General features: G+C 36.4%; 1 pseudogene across 1 annotated transcript in view; it reads right to left on the bottom strand.

Annotated features, from left to right (window-relative positions):
* The window catches only part of LOC306652839 (chromodomain-helicase-DNA-binding protein 1-like), a 43499-nt pseudogene that overhangs the window by 4821 nt on the left and 15928 nt on the right, over nucleotides 1–22750 (bottom strand). The window contains exons 6-10 of the transcript in view: nucleotides 21009–21161; nucleotides 17263–17428; nucleotides 12687–12837; nucleotides 11700–11868; nucleotides 9738–9937 (exon numbers count right to left, since the gene is read on the bottom strand). The product of the transcript in view is annotated as a chromodomain-helicase-DNA-binding protein 1-like (transcript). The remainder of the gene's footprint in view (nucleotides 1–9737; nucleotides 9938–11699; nucleotides 11869–12686; nucleotides 12838–17262; nucleotides 17429–21008; nucleotides 21162–22750) is intronic.

Here is a 22750-nt window from a genome sequence, read left to right as displayed (position 1 = left end):
TGCCAGCAGTTATTGGGGACCCCAGACCCCATGATCTATCACCTCTTCCCTTTGCCTGTATAGATTTACTGACAGCATCTTACTGAGTTGCTGAGGCATTCCTTAATTTAGGGAATAAGTCTTTGCCCAGGAGAAACACTTTTCTCTTTCTCACCTGCCAGGCTAGTTCTGTTGCAGGTTAGCCCCACTGAGTGAAGACCCACAGACTCAGGGAGTTCAGTGGAAGCAGGCTGGTGGCAAGCAGCCTGAAAACTCATTTATTGCAGGAAAAGGTATACACTTTATCTTTCTTGCCCAATCACAATGTGCCACAAGGGATCAGGCTCCTATACTGTTTCCCTTGGTGGCACTTGGTCAACTTGGAGCAGATATTTACATTCCTCGGTAAGAGAATTGGAATGCTCCTCTCTGCAAGTTTACACACTTGAGACATTAACTGGTGTGAGCCAAGAACCAGGATTTCTCCCAAGATTGCATGACATTTCATTGAAGAAAAACTAAAAATTCTTCCAATAAAGAATAGTGGCAACACAGATACATACAGTGCTTCCTGATGTTTCCACAGATGAAGTCAGCCTGAGTGGAGTGTGGCTGCATGATAAAAAAGGGGCTGGGGGACTCTGTGGAAAGTCCTGCTGCAAGATAAAACCCAGAAATACTGGCTTTTAGAATGATGAAAGAATACACAGGAGGAAGAGTCCACAGCTGTGCCAGGGAAACCTGGCTGAGTGGAAGATTAAAAGCTCCCCTCCAGTTGACTGAGAAAAAATACCACCAAACCAATTAGTCAATGCAGAAAAGAAGCAGATCACTAGCCATGCATGTTGGTCAAGTTCAGTGAGGATCTGACACTGAGACCTCACCACTGCCTAGGCACATCACATGGAGGAAGCTATACTCCAAATGGACCCATACCTAAAAGTGGATCCTTCTAAATGCATGCAAAATTTCAGCTTATTAACACACACAGCAAGAGAAAACAATAAGGCCCCTACAAAATTTTCATAGTTCCCCAATAACTGCATCCAAGGATTTTATTTTCTAATATCCACTAAGGAAATGAGATGGAAAATTACTGATTGTACCCTAACCACAAAGGTCCCATTCTAGATTGTTGCTATTTGGTTAAAAGTTACATGTGAGACTCAATTGAGACTATTATCTGCCTCAACATAGACAATGATTTCAAGGGATGATGGAAACCTTAATCTTGTCATTAGTGACTGGTCCTGTGAATTTAAAATTTTGCACCATTGGGAATAACCGTTCTAGGACATAAATGAGATCAGTGGCAATCACAGTTATGTATGTTCATAATTTTAACTGTTTACTCATATGTTTTATATTATTTTCATCAGTGAGGTTTTACCAATGAAAACACAAACAATATACAGAAAAAAATGCTTCAATTACTAGAATAAACCTCATGTTTATGTTGCCATGATTTCTCACATTATTTTCATACTCATTAGATTGCTTTAGATCTAAATATTAATTTTTGACATTTAAATTCCTAAAGAGCATTGCAAAAGGTCATTTCATTTGAAGTAATTTAAATTTTGGATGTGAGAAAAAAGGATGAAACTGTGAATTCAAATTTCCATGTTTACATACCTGTGACTGCTTATTTTCAGTGCCACTAAGCCTTTCCTCCTCTTCCTCTGATGTTACATCTAACAGTAGCCTGTTGACAAATAGTTTACTTAAGTTACTTAGTACTCCTGGAAAGAGTAACACTCTATCAAATTAAAAACTAATAATGGCTTTATACTAGATCATCATTTACTTTAGAAATAATCTTACTCTGCTGTGTGTGTTTGTGTGTGCTTGTGGGGGGGGTGTGTGTGTATGTGTGTGTATTCATGTTTTGTGATTTTATCCAGGGACTTTGGCAACCTTAGCAATTACTCTACCAATGAGTAGTTTTGCCAAACTCATTTTTCTTTGAGACAGAGCCACTCTTAATTGTTCAGAGTGTCATCAATCATGCCATTCACCCCTCTCAGCCTCCTAAGAAGCTTGGTTTATCTGTGACCAACTAACCCAGCAAATATTTACTATGTTATGCATGCTTTTCCTGTTCAAGAACTTCAAAACTCATCGGGGAAAAACTACATGTGAACAGGTTTAATGCATAAAAATAACACAAAGATTTATCCTTCCAGAAAAATTAAAAGTTCCCTAAAATAAATTTATAAAAATATCCACAAAATATCCAAATTTACAGTCTGCTACTCTTTTCATAATAATAACTTTCAACATGCTCTGTTCATCAGAATTATTTTCCTAATACTGATACTTCTTACTCATTTGTCAGTGAATGCCTTCATATGTAAAATGTTTTTTCCACTATTCTGATGAATTGATTTTCTTCCTTTAGAAGGCAAACTATTTGTTTAGTCCTTCAAGACTCTGGTTATCCTTCCTGATATAGTGTTTTCCTCTCTTGGGGCTACCTTAGTTACCCAGCAACTATTTTACTTAGGACCTAACAAATTTACCTATAAAATTTTCTGTACAAATCTAATAAATTTACTCCCAGATTGTTAGGGATTTTTTTATATCACCATGGTGTCAACAGTTCTAATTATTTGAACCAATAACTGAATAAGTTTTTGGTAAGAGGTAGTTGAGAAAAAATGTACCATTTCTGGAGCTTGGTATGAAGAGCAGCTTAAGGAGTGAGACTATCATCCAGAGGCATAAAATGGTAAGAACAGGGAAGGCTGTAGCATGACACAGAAAAGCACCAAATTGATCTGTATGTGTATGACAATATAGGGATAGGTGAGAAGTAATGACAGAGGACATCACAGGCAGGAAAAGGGATAAAGGCTGATGGCCTCATATGCAGTGTAGCTAGACCAATATCAATGCTGTGGATGGTAGACATGAAGGGTCTTTGTGAGAATACAGATGAATAATGAAAAGGCAACAGTGCAGTGTGACATTCATTTAGGCCTGAATGGAGGGCATGTTTCCAGAAATACAGAGGATAGACAATTTTCAGTGACCTGTGTAGAATCAAGTTTAATTAAATGAACAAAGTTTAAGAAGCTGGGCCAGCTGAGATGCTTCCTCTTGTTTCCTTTGCATTTCTTTCCAGAGTTACCTAGTTCATTTCCCTTTCCTGTGAGCTATTCAAAAGCAATTTCTAGAGTTTGGTCTTCAATTATTCCTATTATGATTTCTTCCTTTCCAGTAGTTGTATATTAAAATACATATATTTGGTACCACATATATACCCCAGGAGACCTATATGACTGAGCCTAATCTTCAACATTATTTACTTTCTTAATAACTGACTGACATTTATTTATTTATTTCTGAGATAACTTCTTGTTAAATTGCTATGGTTTCACTTTTTGCTGAGGCTGGCCTAGAACCCGTGATCCTCCTATGCCAGTCTCTTGGTTCACTGTGATTTCAGGTGTGTCAATGTACTTTGTTGCCTAGGAATATAATTTTTGTATCTTTCTTGTTTTTATCCTTTTCCTCTCCCCAGAGATATGCTCAGAATAAAAAAAAATATTGTGCTTTCACTGGATCTGGTTATGACTGAATTAACATGCAACAACTCTTCATTTAGACTTCCTCAAGGCAGTTACCACCCTTGCAAATCAGAATGCAGTCTGTGGATCAGGAGCATTGGAAACATCTTTACATGTTTTAGAAATGTGGATGCAAAAGCCTCTTGAGTAAAATGTGCATTTTGAACATGGTCACCAAAATTGGATTCAGTAAAGTTTGAGCATTCTTGTGTATAACTACTCTTCTACCAGTTCCTCTAACATAGCTTGCCTATTTGAATTCCTCATAATTTGTTTCCCAAATTGTAGGTGTATTAGTATTTATTATCTTTCAGTGAACATTTTATCAGGGAAGACTTTACTGATCCTTTCATAATATTCCTACCTTTTTTCATTTCCAGATTATATTATCCTGCACCATATTTACATTTCTAGGAAATCAGAAACTTTCACATAGCAATAAATTACATACCTCTCTGGTGGATCATTGTGTTCATATTTATTTATTTCAAACCAAATATAGTACTGCATGATATGGCATGCATTTTTTAATTACTTTCCATTGTTGATAAAGAAAAGAACTGTTTGAAATTTTTACTCTGTCTCTCAGACCTGTGTTGTTACAGGAAACTCACTTTTTCTAATCCTGTGCTCTTCACTTTCTAAAGTTTAATCTGTTTTTACCTCCTTTCACAATGTATGCCCACTTCTTTTGCTTTCTTTTGTTGTCTGTTATATTTAACTTTCTTATTCTTTGTTCTCTCTTCTTCTCTCCACTTTTTTATTTACCAACTATCCTCTGATATAAGTTATGGAAAGCAATCCTTATTTAGCAGAATCAAACTAGGCTGAGCCATGGGATGCAGAGACCTGATTTCTAGGAACTAACAGGCACAAAGGTCTGTCCTAGATTACCAGGCAGCATGTTGTTCTGCATGCCAGTGGTTCCCTGTCTCCTTCTGGAGTATTTCCCCTAAGAGGATGGTTTCCTAACTCCACTCTATCTTGTTGATCACAGAAGAAGCTCCTCCATGTCTTAACACCAATTACTTGTGAATTAAAAATAAAAGAGATTTCCACAATCCCACAGTGCTTGGGACTCAATCCCAGGCCTCCAGCATGAGAAACAGGCACCCTACGAGATATCTCTTGCCATTAATACTTCAGATAGAGCACTAATTTCCAGAATCCATAAAGAACTCAAAAAACTCTACACCAATAATACAAATAATCCAATCAACAAATGGGCTAAGGAAATGAACAGACACTTCACAGAAGAAGATGTACAAGCAATCAACAGATATATGAAAAAATGTTCAACATGTCTAGTAATAAAAGAAATGCAAATCAAAACCACCCTTAGATCTCATCTCATCCCAATTAGAATGGCAATTATCAAGAACACAAAGAACAATAGGTGTTGGCGAGGATGTGGGGAAAAACGTACACTCATACATTGCTGGTGTTGTTGCAAATTAGTGTAGCCACTCTGGAAAGCAGTACGGAGATTCCTCAGAAAGCTTGGAATGGAATCACGATTTGACCCAGATATCCCACTCCTTGGCCTATACCCAAAGGACTTAAAACCAGCATACTACAGAGATACAGCCACATCAATGTTCATAGCTGCTAAATTCACCATAGCCAGATTGTGAAACCAACCTAGATGCCCTTCAGTTGTTGAATGGATAAAGAAACTGTGGCATATATATATATATATATATATATATATATATATATATATATATATATATATATACACACACAATGGAATATTACTCTGCCATGAAGAATGATAAAATTATGGCATTTGCAGGCAAATGGATGAAATTGGAGAATATCATGCTAAGTGAGATAAGCCATTCTCAAAAAACTAAAGGACGAATGATCTCGCTGATAAGTGGATGATGACATATAATGGGGGGTAGCAGGTGTGAGCGTTAGGGTTAGGTTTAGGGTTAGGGATAAGGAGGGTGGTAAGAATGGAGGAAGGAAGGACTGTATAGAAGGAAAAGAGGGGTGTGAGGGGTGGGGGGGAAGGAAAAAAAATAACAGAATGAATCAAACAACATTGCCCTATGTAAATTTATGATTACACAAATGGTATGCCTTGACTCCATATACAAATAGAGAAAGAACATGTATCCGATTTGTTTAAATAAAAAAAAAAAACCTTAGATTTCAAAAACAGAAAATTTTAAAGAAAAAAAATAAAATGAAAGAGAGTTGGGTGAGTAGTTGTTGTTAGAGGCCAAAGAATGTAAGGCCAGACCCGTCATGCCTCCTCTCATTTAAAAATATTATTGGCTCTTGTGTGTTTCTTAAGTACATAAGTTTTTGGTAAATACACTGAAAAATAGCCAACATCCTCCTCCAGCAGTTAACCCTTTCCTTATCCATATGGGACATGGCAGAGAGGACTTCCACACTAAGGAGATCCTGAAATGTAATTCAACTCCTTTATTGACATTCTCAATTTAATCAGTTCACTGAAACTTAATAAGGTAGGCCACTTATTACCATTTCACTCTTTTTAATTTCTATATGTTTCTTATGTTTAATTCTTCAACTATTAGGTCTACTAGTATCCATGTTTTAAATAAACATTATAGCCAATGTGATTTTATAATATGTGGTTCTTACCTTCTATAGGTCCTGTTATGCCATCTTTTTCTCTTTGATATGCATCACAAGATAAATGACCAGTGCACTTCTGAGGAAGACTCAGAGAGATGCCCTGGCAAAATAAACATCAATAATGACGTGCATAAAGGTTTATGAATCACTAAGGTAACACCTAATTTTCCAGTTTTGAAATAAATTAAACTTAAAAACTAGAAAATTACACTTTGAAATCTGACACATTTGATTCCATAAGCTTGTATATCTTCTGCAAATAAATTAAATTTTGCCTTCTCTTCTTCAGCTGGTAAGGGTTCCATAACACTTCCTGGTAGGCAAGGATGAGTTTTTCACATTAAAGTCTCCAGATGAAGCATTAGCCTGTTTGGGGTCGAATTGAGAAGAAACAAATAGAAATATAGTTGCTCTGCAGAAACCTCCCCAAGCTGGTACTTTGTACATCTAGATGTTGTGGAAACAAGTGTTGACATTTTAATTATATCAGGAAGGATAAAACCATATACTCCTCTTGGTCTTGCAATTTTTAAGTTTCTTCCATTTTTTTGCTTATCATTTAGGTTTTTACCTTTCTATTTCTTATGCTCTTTTCATTGTTTATTTGTTTTCTTTGCACTTGTCTTCTTTTCTCTCATCTGTATCTGCTCAATACTCCTTTTGTAATATTCATCCTCCTTCTCCTTCTTTTTCACTTCCACCACTTACTTTTTGGTACCAGGGATTGAGCTGAGTGGTGCTCAACCATTGACCTACAACCTCAGTCCTTTTACATTTTATTTACAGACAGTGTCACTGAGTGTTTATGGCCTCACTAAATTGCTGAGGTGACTTTAGGCTCATGGTCCTACTAAACAGTTCTTTACTTATGGGAGCAATGGACATCCAGGCACAGGATGCATTTTGAAATTCAAATAATTGTGGCCTATACAGAATCTGTTCAGTTTATACTTCAGTAAAAGTGCTAAAATTTCAGAGCAAATCATTGTATAAATTCAGGAAAGAAGCCCCAAATCACTTATAAAAGCTATTACAATCTAAAGGCCAGCAGCACATTCAAGTGATAAAACAGAAATAATGCCAACCTTTCTTGCTCTCTGTGTCAAAGTTATTCTTCAGAATCATAGCAGAAATAAAGACCAAGACAAAAATAAACTGAAATAATTCATGACAAGTAAGTAAACATTGTGGAAGATACACAGAGGAATCTGATGTGCTCAAAAAGAAAAGCAAAATCAATCATGAGAGCATAGGAAATGATACATTTTACTAGAATAACAGATAAGCAGATGAGAATGAATAGTGAATCCAATATTTAAAAGCAACATACACCTCAAGATTTTAACACTGCTTGTAAAATATCTTAATTCTTAGTTATCCACTTAAATCACATAGCCTAAAATACACCCAAATGTATATTGGCATCAAGAAACACTGCTAACTTCCAAATATGTTCACATACTAGAATTGAAAGGTTGAAAAATGATATTCAAACAAAAGCCAAAGGCAAGAAAGGGTTGTTATTCTCATACTTGATGAATTCAAGCAATAATTACCCTCAGGTGACAAAGAAGGTAACTACTAACTGATAATGGAAAACACCAAAAAAGAAGATAAATGACTGTAAATATTTATGCTTGAATAATAGTGCACCCAATTTTATAAAATAAACACTACATATCCTCTAGGGACAGATAGGCCCCAATGTTGTAAGAGCAGGTGACTTTAATACAACATAATTAGTGAAAAAGTCACCTGAATAAAATAAAGTACCTCAAATTTAATTCAGAATGACTAAACACTTGTCTACAGAATGTTTCATCTGATAGCAGAATACACCTAGTTTTCATTAACACAAGGAACTTTATATCAATTGTTAGAATACAAATCAAGACTTAGTAAATTCAGAAACAATTGAAATAGAGAAAAGCAAAATCAATCCTGAGACTCGACATATTACAATGGAATAATATTAGAAAGCAGCACACAGTCCTGGGAAAACCATGTATCCATATGAAGATGAATGAAGTTTGATCCCTAACTCTTACCTTTCACATAAGTCAACTGAAAATATCGAAGCCCTTATATTGCATTCTGAGATCCCAAAATTTAAATTTATTTGCTTAGTTATGTAACTATTCACTTTATAGCTTTTGATTTTTAATGAGCTTTACAAAGTTAACAAATATATTTTAATATTTTCTGGAGCAGCTACAAAAAGGTATCAAATGTAAAAAACTTCTTAATTTTTTGAAAGTGAATAAATTTGTAGAAAAAATTGCTATATAATGAAGTGTTCTAAATAACATACATGAAATGACTGTTAACTCTACTGAATTCTAAAAATTATTCTTTAAGTTTGTATTCACTTTTGATTTCTGGGATATATAAATTCAGGTGAGTTTTCTTGAATTGGTACCATAAAAAGAAGCAAACACGTTAAAGAAATGTCATAAATATGAAAGTAGGAACCAGAATATCCTCCAAGCATCCTCTAATCGTGAAGCATATATTTGGACTTAAGATGAAGATTTTCTTATTTTTTTAAATGATTTACTCCAAGACTCAGTATTTCCTTGCAAAAAAATCTCTCCAATGTCTGTTCTTTGAGCCATCTCTGTCACCATTCTTTGGTAATTTAGTAAATCCTTTCTTTTAATAACTGAATGTGGATTCCATTCACTGCCCCCACAAGATTGTGGCATTCCACTCTGGAAAGCAGTGTGGAGATTCCTTATAAAAGTTGGAATGAACCCACCATTTGACCCAGCTATCCCACTCCTCGGCCTGTACCCAAAGGACTTAAAGTCAGAATACTACAGAGATACAGCCACATCAATGTTCATAGCTGCTCAATTCACAATAGCCAGATTTTGGAACCAATCTAGATGCCCTTAAGTTGATGAATGGATAAAGAAACTGTGATATATATATATACAATGGAATATTACTCAGCTATAAAGAAAATTAAAATTATGGTGTTTGCAGGCAAATGGATGAAATTGGAGAATATCATGCTAAGTGAGATAAGCCAATCTCAAAAATCCAAAAGATGAATGATATCACTGATAAGTGGATAATGACACATAATGGGGGGTAGGAGGGGGGCAAGAATGGAGGAATGAGGGACTGTATAGAGGGAAAAGAGGGGTGGCAGGGGAGGAGGGAAGGAAAAAATAACAGAATGAATCAAACCTCATTACCCTATGTGAATGTATGATTATGAAAATTGTATGATGTCACTCCACGTACAAACAGAAACAAAAGGTCTCCCATTTGTTTACAATAAAAATAAATTAAAAAATTATGCAGAGGATAAGACATATATTATCTCATTAATATAGATTAGGAAGCTCATGATTAGGGAAAGCAGGTAATTCAGTCAGGTAAACCAAAGAGCCAACAGTCAAATTCATGACTACTGATTCTAGAATTCGTGCTTTCTTGACCATATGATATTGCACATGGACCAGCACCCTTAAGTCATGATTTAGACTCATCTTCTCCATTTCTTGGCATCATAAAGACTGAGGCACACTCCCTGTCCCACACCATTTCTTATACATATACAGAGCACCATGAGAGCATCCTCTGTCATTGCCTGAGGGTACGTGACATCACCACTAACATACTTGATGGATTTTGAGTCTGGGTTATTGTAACCCAGTTAGGAAGCACTCTCATCTTCCCCATCCTAAAGGTCCTCAGACTCACTCTTCTCAGAGGGCAAGCAGAAGGACTGGTAATTGTTGGACTCCCGCCAAGCCATCCTTTAACTCAATAGAGAGAAAAGAAAATTAACCTCTCCTCAGAGCACATTTTGCACTGCTGTTAACAAAAATTAACTACCAAGAAAATGTAATTAGAAACTCACACTGATTGAAGTTTTGCCATGTCTATTTCCTGCCACTCCAACATTTGACATGGCTCTGTTGGAGTAGAGGATCCAACACTTGACATGGTCTATTGGAATAGAGGACTCAACACTTGACATGATTCTGCTGACCATCCACCCTCTTGGGGGCCATAGGCATGGCATGTCTCCATCTGTAGTTGCTTTTTTATTATTAATAATCAATATATCATTAGAAACTTATTGGAAAACATCGAGAAGATTTTACTGTATTGGGACACAAAATAGTGTGCCCTGAAATTTTAACAGTAAAACATAGATAAATATATGAAAATAAACAATTGTATCTTTGCTTGAGATTAAAGGAGACTGTGATTGCTTTAGTATAATAATAGATGGATAAAGAGGCATTCCTCTGAGCTTGGATGTGTGTTTGGCCTTTGTCACTTTCCTAGTTTTAATAGTTGATTCCAGAGATACTTTACATAATAAAAACATTTAGGTTTTTAGGTCATAAATTAGGTCATATATATAACTTGTGCTTTTCCTATGTTTAGTCTAATTCTTTGAGAATGAAAATAAGATTGTAGTCTGCCATTATATAAAATTAGAATAGACTAAATATTAACTACAAATTGATTTCTTTGCCCTTCAATAATAGTAAAAACTTTTCACTATTAAACACTGGAATTCATGGTGGGGGTGGTTTCTCAGAAAATATAGTGATGTGTTTGTTCCGAAGATTGAAGGCTGGCAGATCATGGTACTCTCAGTTTAGCTGGGATACACGTTTGTTTCAGTTTAGCTGGGAGACAGATTGTTTTAATCTAGCTGGGAAATAAGGTTGTTTTGGTCTGGACTGTCATAGAGAGAGAATGTGTACTTTGAAAAGAAGCATAGATTGTAGTTTTGAAGGTTTTTCTTATTTTAAACTAACCATAAAATGATATAATCATTACTAAAGAAAAATATCTATAAAAAGACTGGCAGAAAAATAAAGATTCAGATTCAGCCTCAGAACACTTGGTGTCTCTGTGTGCTGTTTCTCCACTGTGCTGAAGCCTCCTATCCACCTAGGATCCCTGACCCCTGCTAGGGCTGGACTATGACAAAGATTTTTGCTCATTTGTAAATAAACAAGTTTTACTGATTAGCCTGTCTCCTACACTTCAATAATGAGCATCCAGCAAACGTCCCTGTTTTTAAGAACATAACTAAACATGTTCAAATAAATTGTTCCTCATTGGCTACAATAAAACCTTTAAAATTTCTTGTTTAAATGGAATGCATATTCTCTGCTTTAGGCACTCAAGACTTCTCACTAAAGTAGACTAAATGATAAAGGTGAATCATTTAAAAAAGTGTTCTGTGGAACTGGGTATGGTGGTGCAAACTGCGATCCTAGCTACTCAGGAGGCTAAGGCAGGAGGATCACAAGTTGGAGGCCAGGTAAACAACTTAGTGAGACCCTGTTCTAAATAAAAAATAAAAAGGACTGGGGACATAGATCAGTGGTAGAGTGCCCCTGGGTTAAAACACTAGTCAAAAAAAAAAAAAAAAAAGTATTCTGTTACCAACAGGAACTAGAAGATTGATAGGTTTTTGAATTTTTAAGTGATTCTATTGGGGGAGACCAAAATATCTATGTCACTGGAAATGACAGTTCTCTCTAGACATACTTTTTCTTATGTTCAGCTTCTTCCTTTTCCCTATTCTTTTCCTCTATTAGTCTCTTTCTCTTGGCTGCTGCTTCTTGTCTTTTTTTTTTTTTCTGTCTTTCCTCCATTTCTTCTGGGCTCAGAATACTCTTCCTTTTGGTAGACTCCTCCAAAGGCCTGGGATAAGAACCTATAGGAAGGACAAGATCCAAATCCAGGAAGGTCAGGAACTTCCTGTTCCTCTATGAGTTTCGTTCATCCCAAAAGCAGATTCTCTACAGAGACAACATGCTTAGGCTTTCACAAAAAACTGCATCCCTGTGTGGTGGACACTGGCAGCAAGACACTTCAATTTACTGCTCATATTATGAATTTCATTGGCATGGTGGCCACTGTGTTCTAAGTTCAGCCAAAGTACTGGCATGGATAGTATAGTCATTTTGATTAATTTCATGAGCAATAAGGTAATTCAAAATAGATATTTTTCCTTGATTGAAAGCATACACTGTAGGACACCATTTAAAGTTTAAACAATTTTAACATAAAACTTTCTATAAATGTATAATTTATTTTAATACAGAGTATTTTAGCATGATTATCTTAATGATAGATAACATTTAGAAAGTACATTTTAAGCACCAAACACTGTGAACATTACATATATCATTTGTAATTGCCATCATCCCTTAATGAAACACAATCATGATTATCCAAAACAGGATATGGTATTTTGATTTAATATGGTGATCCATTTAGGGGTAGCTTAGAAGAGGGACAGGACTGCTTTTACCTACTCTAAATTGTATAATATACTCACCTTATTAATGTTTTTATGCTAGATTTTTACATAACTTTTATACTAGTGTTCAGTTAATTTGTTACATTTCAAGAGACACTTATTTCTTAAATCATTCTAAGAGAAAAAAATGATACTGGATCATGTTTGGTTCTTGTATAGAAAGAAAGTTTGGAAGAATTTATGATCTCAACCAAATTAACAGCACTTACACTGCCTTTATTTTGGAGTAACCAGCCCTCTTGACTTTTTCTTTTTTTTAAAGAATTTTCCGAAGATTCACCAGTAGTTCAAAGGATTTTCTGTCTTCCTTACTGGGCTCTTTAGAATAATCTTTACCATCAAATAAGTACATATGGTTCTCTAAGAATATAGAACACAAAGTGAGAAATGTTAAGACATTGAAAAATAGGTTAATGCTATTCAAAGCAATGACTAGGTGAATAAGAGAATAGCCCATACTCTAAATGTGTGAAGACCAGCTTGTGATGAAGGCATTTCATTTCCTGATGCACCAATACTGATGAGTTTGAGTTTTATACATGTTCATTCATGTTCATTTTTCAAAGGACAGAGTATTGGCTTAAACCCTTTTGGTGCACCCTACATGATGTGGGAATCTTTGCTGAATCCCTCTACACTGCTGAGTCTCAAATCATTCATTCATTCCACAAATATTCCCAGTGCAAATCTCACTGACTTTTAAGATCCCCTAATAAAATCTCTACATTTTTAGTCCTAACACACTTCTAATACTCAACTCTTTTTTCCCTTTTTCTATAATAGTAAAGGAACAAGGGGCAAATCTATGGTAATATTTTTTAAAAATCACAAAAAAATATTCTCTGTAGATCTCACAAGGAATCTTCATGTTTCTTACCTCAAACCTGGTATAACTAACCCCACTTATGAAAGAGGAAACTGAGATTCACACAGGGATTAAAGGATTCCTTAATTCTCTCTGCTACAAAATGAACAAGGTAGGTTTTTCTGATTCTAAGATCAGTATGTTCTTTTCAGTAGATTAGTGTGTATAGAAAAGTAGAGAGAAAACAGTCTTGCAAATAATTATGGTGAAACAACAAGGACAATAGTATGATTTTTTTCCTTAATTTTTGCAGTACTTGGGATCAAACCCAAGGACTCACACTTGCTAGGTAAGAGCTCCACCACTGAGTGATACCACCAGCTGATATAGTACTCTTAAGTAGCACTTTGTGCTATCAGAGCAATTTCACATCTATTACCACATTTGATTTTTGCAGCTGTGTAAAAGATTAAAGAAGACATTAATAGCACTATTTTACAGATGAAGACACAAAGGCCAAATGAGGTTGGACGATCTGCCAAGATCATGAATGAAGTGATAAACAACCAAGACCAGTAACCACAGATAGGTAAAATAATGATTCAAAAGTGAAGTGTATTTAATACCACATGTTACCAAATAATGTATTTTCACAGCATTATGAAATAAACTCTAAGTATGTTTTCCCTAGGGGTATGAAAGTAAAATATTTTCATTCTCAAGAGATCAATTGCTTCACACTTGTACCCAAATCTAACCAGTTGTAATGCTAATTGGAATTTGCTACTTAAATCAACAGGGGGCTTTTAGTGAGGCACTCTATCAACAAGTGGAAAAAATAAAGAGCTGATATGTGTCAAATATGATCAACATATATAGCATCAAACTGCATGAAATTCTCAATTTACCATGTAAATGTTCTTTTAAAAAAATTAGCATTAAAGATAAAGCAACCTTACTTTTTACTTAAATTTTATTGGGCTGCTCTAATTACTATTCCTTAATGTTTATTTACATTATTTTTAATGATGCTCCATGTCTTCAGTCTCTTTCTATTAGGCAGCTGGAGCCCACAGGTCTAGACCCTCATTTGTATCCTGCCAGAGGAACCATTTATCACAAAGAGAACCAAGACATGGTCATTGAAGACAGCATTTCAGATTTTAATCAAACTGGAGAATTTTTGCAGTTAGATTGTCTGGAAAAATACCTTTTTTTAGGCAGATAAAGATATACAATCATCTTTTAAAAACACTGCAATTTTATTTTGTTCTAGCAAATAAAATTAAATTAACATAGATGACTACAGAAAAGGGTGTACACTTGATACTAAGGCCATCAAATATCACTTAAAAATATGACCACACACTTATTTTTTTCTCTCACCTGAAACAGCTAAATGACAATAAATGGATTACTAAAATGCTATATGAGCAATGGTATGTTAAAATGTTCACAAACTCTTTGGAAAATAAAAACAGTTTAAGAAGAGCTGTGGAACTAAAACACAGGTATCCAGCTGGGACTAGCTAGAGGAATAGAAACCCTCTCAATACTCCAAAAGCCTGGGACTCATGGTCCTTACAGGGCACCATGATGCAGGGGAACTGAAGGGATCCACACATCAAATAATGGGAGCACTATGAGCTCTTGGATCTCTGTCTTTACAATTTAAATAATTTTGCCATAATGGTTTATCTTCCAAGGATGATAAAAGAGGACTCTTCTAAGGATAAAATGAGTTTTCTAGTGATGTCTTCAAATATGGGTGTCTGGAAAGACTCCCCCAGTGCAAAACATGACTTGCCAACCAGTGCTGTTGGCATGAGGCCCAAAGGCTGTCCACCTGCTCACAACAGAGCAGCTTTAGGGCATTTCACCAGCACCCTGATCAGACAGTCACAGGACATCAGATGTTTCAGGAATACTGCTCTTAAGAACAAGGGATTATTTCTGAAAAAAGAAGAGGAAGAAGAAGAAGCAAATAGAGGAAGGAGGAGAAGCACATGGAGAAAAAGAGACAATACAGTGGGCAGGGCAACATTTTTGAAAAGACATAATAAATATTCTCCCTGGGATATATTTTAAAAAGCTATAATAAACATCCTCAGTGAGGATATTACATCCTTGAAATGAGAACAGGATACAAACAATAAGCAGAGAACAAGAAAGAGTTCTTGAATATAAATATGATACTATTGTAAAAATTTTTAAGATAAAACACAAGAAAATTCAAAAAAACAGCATTCTCTAAAATAATGCCAGTCACCTGAATTTTGAATTCTTCATATATCCTATTAAAAAATCACACCAATTAACAAGGATAATGAATCCACCCCTAATCTAAGCCTTCTACAAAATTAGGAATCAGAAACTACTCTAAACTTCCATTTGCAGGTAAAAAGAGACATGAACATCCCAAACAAGATGAGCCATCTCTGAAGTGCTCACTCATCTGGGTAGACAAACAGAGATTGCATAGGAGAAAGGATAGTGGGGTTCTAGTAGTGCCAGACAGAGGAAATTTATTCTCCTAAATGAGGATCACACTCCAAATGGGAAAACAATGAGGATGGTTCCACGTCCTGGTAGATCACAGCAGTGGCTACTAAGGAATCAAAAGGGAAGGGCCAGAAAGTAGATGCAGTCAAAAATTTGAGGAAGATTTTAAGTGAGAAAGAGGTAATTTGGAAAGGAAGACATCCTTTGACAATTTTATGGCAAAGAGAAAGAAAGAAGCAAGTAGTAAAAATTGAGAATGACAAAACCAAAAGCCTTTCCCAGCCCATCCCTACCACTAAAGGAAGCACCACCTACCGAAACCATAGTGCTTTTCTGTATTGGTTGGAGAAGGAACTCTTTTTTGGGGGGTTGGGAGTTCTGGGACTGAAATCAGGGGCACTCAGTCTCTGAGTCAAATTGTTAGCTCTATTTTGTATTTTACTTAGAGACAGGGTCTCACTGAGTAGTTTAGTGCCTTGATTTTGCTGAGGCTGGCTTTGAATTTAGATCCTCCTGCCTCTGTCTTCTGAGCCACTGGAATTACAGGCATGTGCCACCATGCTCAGCTAGAAGAAACTCTTGAATTAAGAATCTCAGTAAGAACCCTCTCACTCCAGACCATATTGACTCCCTATTGCTGCTGATACAGGAAAACAGTCATTTTAAAAATTATGCAATATTAAGAAGCATGATACAAAGCTGCTATGTGAAAAGACAGAAACAAATACCAAAAATCCCTTCAAATTCAAATTTCAAAAATTTCAGAATAGAAAAGGATGTAAAGATAAATATTGAGGTTAGGGCTCTAGCTTAGTAGGCAAGCATTTGCCTAGCATGTGTGAGGCATTGGTTTTGATCCTTAGCACTGCATTAAAAAACTAAATAAACAAAACTAAGACATACTGTCCATCTACAACTACAAAAAAGAACTTTAAAAAAAGATAAATATTTTAACCAAATTTGGAGAGAAAAGAAAAAGGAAGACAAAATGATCTACACCTCATGGGTCTTATGAAGGTTAAATGGAAAAAAGATATAAAGCACATGACATAGTTGGTGGCACTGTTGATGAACCCCCAATAAATGCCCATAAATATTAGCTACAATTTAAAAAAAATCTACTATCAAGAAAAGGAATCACTGTGCAGAGCATCATCATAAAGATGACATGCTTCTCCAATAAACACCAGATAAGATGTCTGCATCAAGAGAGAAAAGCTGCAAATTTAACCCTTGATGACAGGACCATAAGCATTCATATCATGACTTGGATTCAAAGTTTGTCCACAAGAGAACAGACAAATATATTTTCAATTTCTTGGATCAAGAAGCCCAAAGAATGTGCTCAAGATGAGAGTAGGGCTGGGTAGGAAAAAGAGGTCCCAGGAAGTAGGATCCAGGTAATGCATATAGCTCATGCACTAGATTGAGGTGATTGAGGTGACTGTGCCATTTGCTCACACTAACCCCCAACTCACTTCCTTCCCCCTGCTCTTTGCTCTCTCCTCCAGCTGCAGGCAAGGCATCAGAGACCCACTGGCCATTTTTTGTCTCTCCCAGGATGGACTCCTGGTCTATCTCACCCATGATTCTCCCTTCAGAAGACAGCAGTTTATCCAAGCCAAATTTGAGTATTTCACTCAAATTGAATGGAGAAAACAAAAAATCCAGTTACTTCTCATAAAAACAAAGATCAGGATGTGGTAATCTACTGAGTGTCTAAGTGACACCAAGAACATTCCTTCCCTTGTGAACTTTCTTCTGTCCCATGGAAGATGACTTCAACCAAGTTATTGTGGGGTTAGATGAGGAATAAACAGAAAGTTGATAAATGACAACCAGAGCTATTGATTTTGATAATTATCTATAACTGCAATAAAAAAATTTAGCCTCTAATTTCTTTTATTTTAGGGGGACAGTAAGAATAAAATGATTTACTGCATCTTCTATAGCACCTCTCACCAGCATTTTTTTACAGGTACTTCCAGCAGTCCTGAGAAAAATCAGAGACCCTGTTAGCTACCTTTATACCTCTCCCACTGTCAAATTTCTTAGAAAGAGAAGGTGCCACTCAGTACCTTGCCTCACAATAAGCTGACTTCTTTCCTTTGCCAAGTTGCTTTTCTACCACAGTACTTTATGGAATCCACCTTGGAAAAACCATAACAAGCCTGATCACCAAGGATCTTTCTGAATTTAAATCTCCTTGGATAGTCCTGTGCACTCCCTATCCTGCCTTTTCCTCTCACTCCTCTCTAGGGGATGCTTCACCTATTTCCTAAGGCTACAAGAACCACCCAGAAAGCTTAGATAATACTACCTGGCTTTCACTTGCTACTTCCAACATTACACCTCCCTAAGCACTATCTCTTAAGAAGTCTCAAACAATTGTGATCCACATGATGGGCCCTCATTTGTATTTTGCCCTTTTGGTTTTATTTATTTATCTCTATACTGTCTATTTAGTAACTTGGAACCTTAAAGTTATCCTGTAGCTTGAAAACACCTGAGATCAAAACTAAGCAAGAACACACTTGGATATATTTATATTTAGCCTTGGTAGGTATGTGTGTGTGTGTGTGTGTGTGTGTGTGTGTGTGTGTGTATATGCACATACACATATGTATACATAAATATGTATATAGATTACTTACATTAATACATATATACCTATATAAACATAAAATGCATAAATAAATATATATGTATATTTATGTATACATATATATATATATATTTACTTATATATATATATAAATAAATCAAGGCAAACACCTTTGGCATTTAGTAACCAAAACAGAAGAAAGCCAAGTATTTATGATGAAGCTCAGTTCATACTGGGATCCTCCCTTCCACTCCCTTGGACTTAAGTCTCCTGGCTTTCCTTGCTATTGAGTACTCACGATGTGTTTTTAAGGAACTACCTTTTATAAAAAATTAAAAACAGTATATTATAGTAATTAAGAGCATGTAGTTGGAATTTACAGGGTGCTTGGATTAGAGTCATGAATCTGAATGATGTTTGAAAAATTTCTTAAAATGGGAATAAAAACAGTATCTACATCATTCTTCTGTTACTCTTCATCATGAAACAACTGGAAAAAGTACACCTCAGACAATGCTTAGTCCACAGTAAGCATTCAATAAATGTTCACCACATCTATATATGTCCCTCTCTTTCTGTTGTGGACTCCTTGCAGGATAAGGAAACTGCTTTCCTTTTTCAGGACTTCACAATTCTACACTGCTTAGATTTATCAAACCAGAACCATGGCTTTTACTATTAGATTCTTTAATAATTTAAAAAATGACCTGCTTTCTTTTGAGACAAGGCAGTATGTTATTATCCTTGTCTTTGGCAACCATAAATAACTCACTGTCTAGATGGGGAGGAAAAAAATCATACAGAACCAGAATGAGATTTTTTGCCCCTGGCCTGGGCAGGTAGTCCCAAAACAGTCCTCTCCAACAGCCAGTAGTCTATCTTGGCCCACAGCAGGGAGTTGTGTCTGTGCATTTCACATCAGAGGTAAACCCCTAATTGAATGCCTGGAGCTTTCTCCACTGGGGAAGAGTTTGAGCATCTGAGACCTCATCTCCTCTAACTCCCAATATGTGCACTTTCACTACATCCCACAATGAACTCATCTCTCAAGGTCCTGTGAGGTAATGTATTTAGACAACTACAGTATATACCTACCTCTCTCTCAAGCTTTTAGCTTACATTTGTAATTGCCTCTTCAGTAGTGTGAAAACAAAATGCACAGCCACCCTGCCATCATGACATATGAGTATGCAGAAGACTAGAAATATAGAAAAAGCCAGACTTCAGTTACTCCCTAAGGTAAACAAAAATCAAGTAAACAAACAACACCTAGGGTTCTTCTTTCAGGTTCTAGTACCCAAAACAGTGAACCTTTCCTGCAAGTCAATGACTTCCTAACAAAAATAGCACCAATCCCTGTCTGCAATGCTGATGTGCAAAGATACAGGTGTGTGTGAGATAAAACTGCTGTTTTTTAAGCCACAATTGGGATAATTGTAAACTTAATAATTCTGCTTATAACACCGTGTGATTTTTCCCCTTTTGCATGCCTCTTGAATTTTTTGTTTGATTGTTGGTCTTTTAAAGTCTAGTTTTTCTTGCAAACTTTTCTCAATGAAATCCCTTACTTTTCTGAATCTTTCTCTAATTTACATTGATTTTTACTACAAATCCTGTTGATGAAAGCCTACATTATTTTCACCTTCCTAACACTTTACCACCTTTCTTCTTAATTTCTATCCTCATCATTCAAGCTTAAAGCCTTAAAGTCGTCTTTGAATTTGCTATCTCTCTCACTCCCTGCCTAAAACAACAGTCAAGTCCTATCATTTCTTCTCTGCAATGTTTTCTACAGATCTTCCCATAGCTACTGCCTTTTTTGGCCTTTTACTACTAACTTCATGCCTAAATCATTCCAGAATCCTAGGGATTGATCTCTCTCTACTTAATCCCTCAAAAGTACCTGGGGTATATTATAATATGGGTTCTAATTTTAACTCAAAATCTGCTGCTATAGAATAACTTTAAGTCTTTTTTTAAAAGGGAGCTTTCTCTAGAATCTTCCAAGTCAGCATTTGACTCCTATCTAATTTTTGTTTCCTCAAGAAAATTAACCCTATTTCTTTCATCCATATATCTTATAGTATAATTTTGAATTCCCAGTCTTATTCACCCTCCTCTGGGTATGGAATCAGCACTGTAAGCCATTGCACAAAGGGTCTGGGATTAAGGAGGAGGTATGGAATTAATCATTACTGATTAAGTCAAGTTCTTTAAAAACTAACAAACAAACAAAAAAACCCAAACAAATTCTCTCTGAGAAAACTAGTGGCATACTCATTTTTAGAAACCCCAAAGAGATGATATCTCTGATGTTAAGTTACCTGCTTAGAGTCATATATCCAGTAAGTGATAAGGTATAAATCTGAATCCAAGTTTGATGGTTTAAAGTCCATTCTCATTATTCTATTTTCTCTACCTTTTAAGTGCCACACTCATTTAGATTCTATGGCACCTTGCATGTAGTATGTACTGAGTGGGTATAAATTAGGCTAACGAACTAATGTGTAACTGGAGACAAAGGGTGGTTCATGATGGTACTTTTTATTTGCATTCACATCCACAGAGCGTACTGATTATAAATTATTGGACTTTAAAGAAAATAACAACATATTTTACCTGGAGGTCAGCATCAGTCAAAAGTTTCTGGCCTCAAGAGTAAAATGGCCTCCTTCTATGATCATGTTGGAGAGCTGCAGTTTGGAGGCTGCTTTCCTATAAACTACTTCTTCCACAGTGTCTCAGACAATCAGTCAAATAACTTTTACAGCCCTGTACATAAGTCAAATGAGACCGTAGACCATATTCAGGAAACAATTCAAAGGACATTGCTCATTTGGACCTGAGCATTTCTTAGAGAGATCTGGCATCAACTACTCTCTGAACCTATTCCAGAAGAGTCAGGGAAAGGATGATTAAGTGACCATAGTTGGGACTTCGTCTATAGCCAAGGACAACCCCTGGCAGGCATATTATTCTGAGGCAAAAGGGTAGTTCTACAACCTCTTAAACACATTTTTTTTTTCTTTTCATGGTACTGGGAAACAAATCCAGGGGAGCTTTACCAATTTGCTATATCCCTAGCCTTATATAAAAAAAAAAGTTTTATTTTTATTTATTTATTTAATTTTTTTTGTAGATGTTGATGGACCTTTATTTTATTCATTTATTTATATGTGGTGTTAAGAATTCAACCCAGTGTCTCACACATGCTAGAAAAATGCTCTACCACTGAGCCACAACCCAAAATATTTTGAGACAGGGTTTTGGCAAGTTGTAAAAGCTGACCTTGAACTGGCAATTCTCCTGCCTCAGACACCCAAGTTGCTATGATTACAGGTATGTGCCACTGATACCGCTCTTTACCGGTGACGAGTCCTGCTTCCTCAGGTGTTGAAGTATAACGCCGGAGAAGCACACCGAGGCAAATGTAGAGTGGAAATGCAGCTTTATTAAAGAAAAGTAAAAGCAGACTTCTCCCGAGTGGAAGAAGGGGACCCAAAGGCGGCATCCGTGGGATGAGCAAATCCTGTCCTTTTTATGGGTTTTATTCTCCCATTCTCTCCCCTTATCTCTTTCCTTCCTGCCTACAGGTTAGGCCTGGTTTTGCAGGTGAGAAGCGGATGGGGCAGGGGAGGGCCAAAGTGACTCAGGCAGGTAAGGGCCCAGGGGGCATTAATCAGCATCTCCTTGCCTGCAGTCTCTGACAAGGGCAGGTAAATTTGGTTATCAATGGGTTCTGCAGGTCCTTGACATTCCATTCTCCCACAGCAGTCTCCAACTTCCAGAGGCAGATGGTTTTATGGCCTCCATTTTCTTGATCTGACCCGATTCCCTATTTCTACACTAACTGCCTGTCCCCAATTCTGTCTTCATTCCCCCCTCTAATCTTAGGAACTCCATGCTGCTGGGGAAGGGGGTCGATGACCGCTCTGACTTCTTTGAGCTGGAAGTGGACGGCGTGGGGTAAGCAGCTTGGAGTTCCTTTTTAGAAATCAGGTCGATCGAGAGGTCCACGGTAAAAGTCTGGTTGAGGAATAATGGGCTGGAGGGTCATTTGAGAGATGGGTGGTCTATAAGAGAAACAAGAAGTTATGAGTACCGGGATAAGATTAATGCAACAGTAAATACCACAGCATAGAAACACGCCAATGAGTATGATGATGATGACAGAAACTAATAATGTTTTCCACCAGGAGGTACCAGAGAACCAGGAGCTAAGAATTTGTTCCCATGATGGGTCTGGGGAGGACATGGCCTCTATCTGAGAATGTAAATCTTTAAGGATGTCAGTCACATTGCCGGAGTTGTCAGGGATGTAAACACAGCATTCAGTTCTAACAATGGCACAAGTACCGCCT

Source organism: Sciurus vulgaris (genome assembly GCF_902686455.1).
Source record: "Sciurus vulgaris genome assembly, contig: HiC_scaffold_611_arrow_ctg1, whole genome shotgun sequence".
In the NCBI taxonomy this organism is placed as follows: Eukaryota; Metazoa; Chordata; class Mammalia; order Rodentia; family Sciuridae; genus Sciurus; species Sciurus vulgaris.
This window is presented reverse-complemented; position numbering and strand designations above follow the sequence as displayed.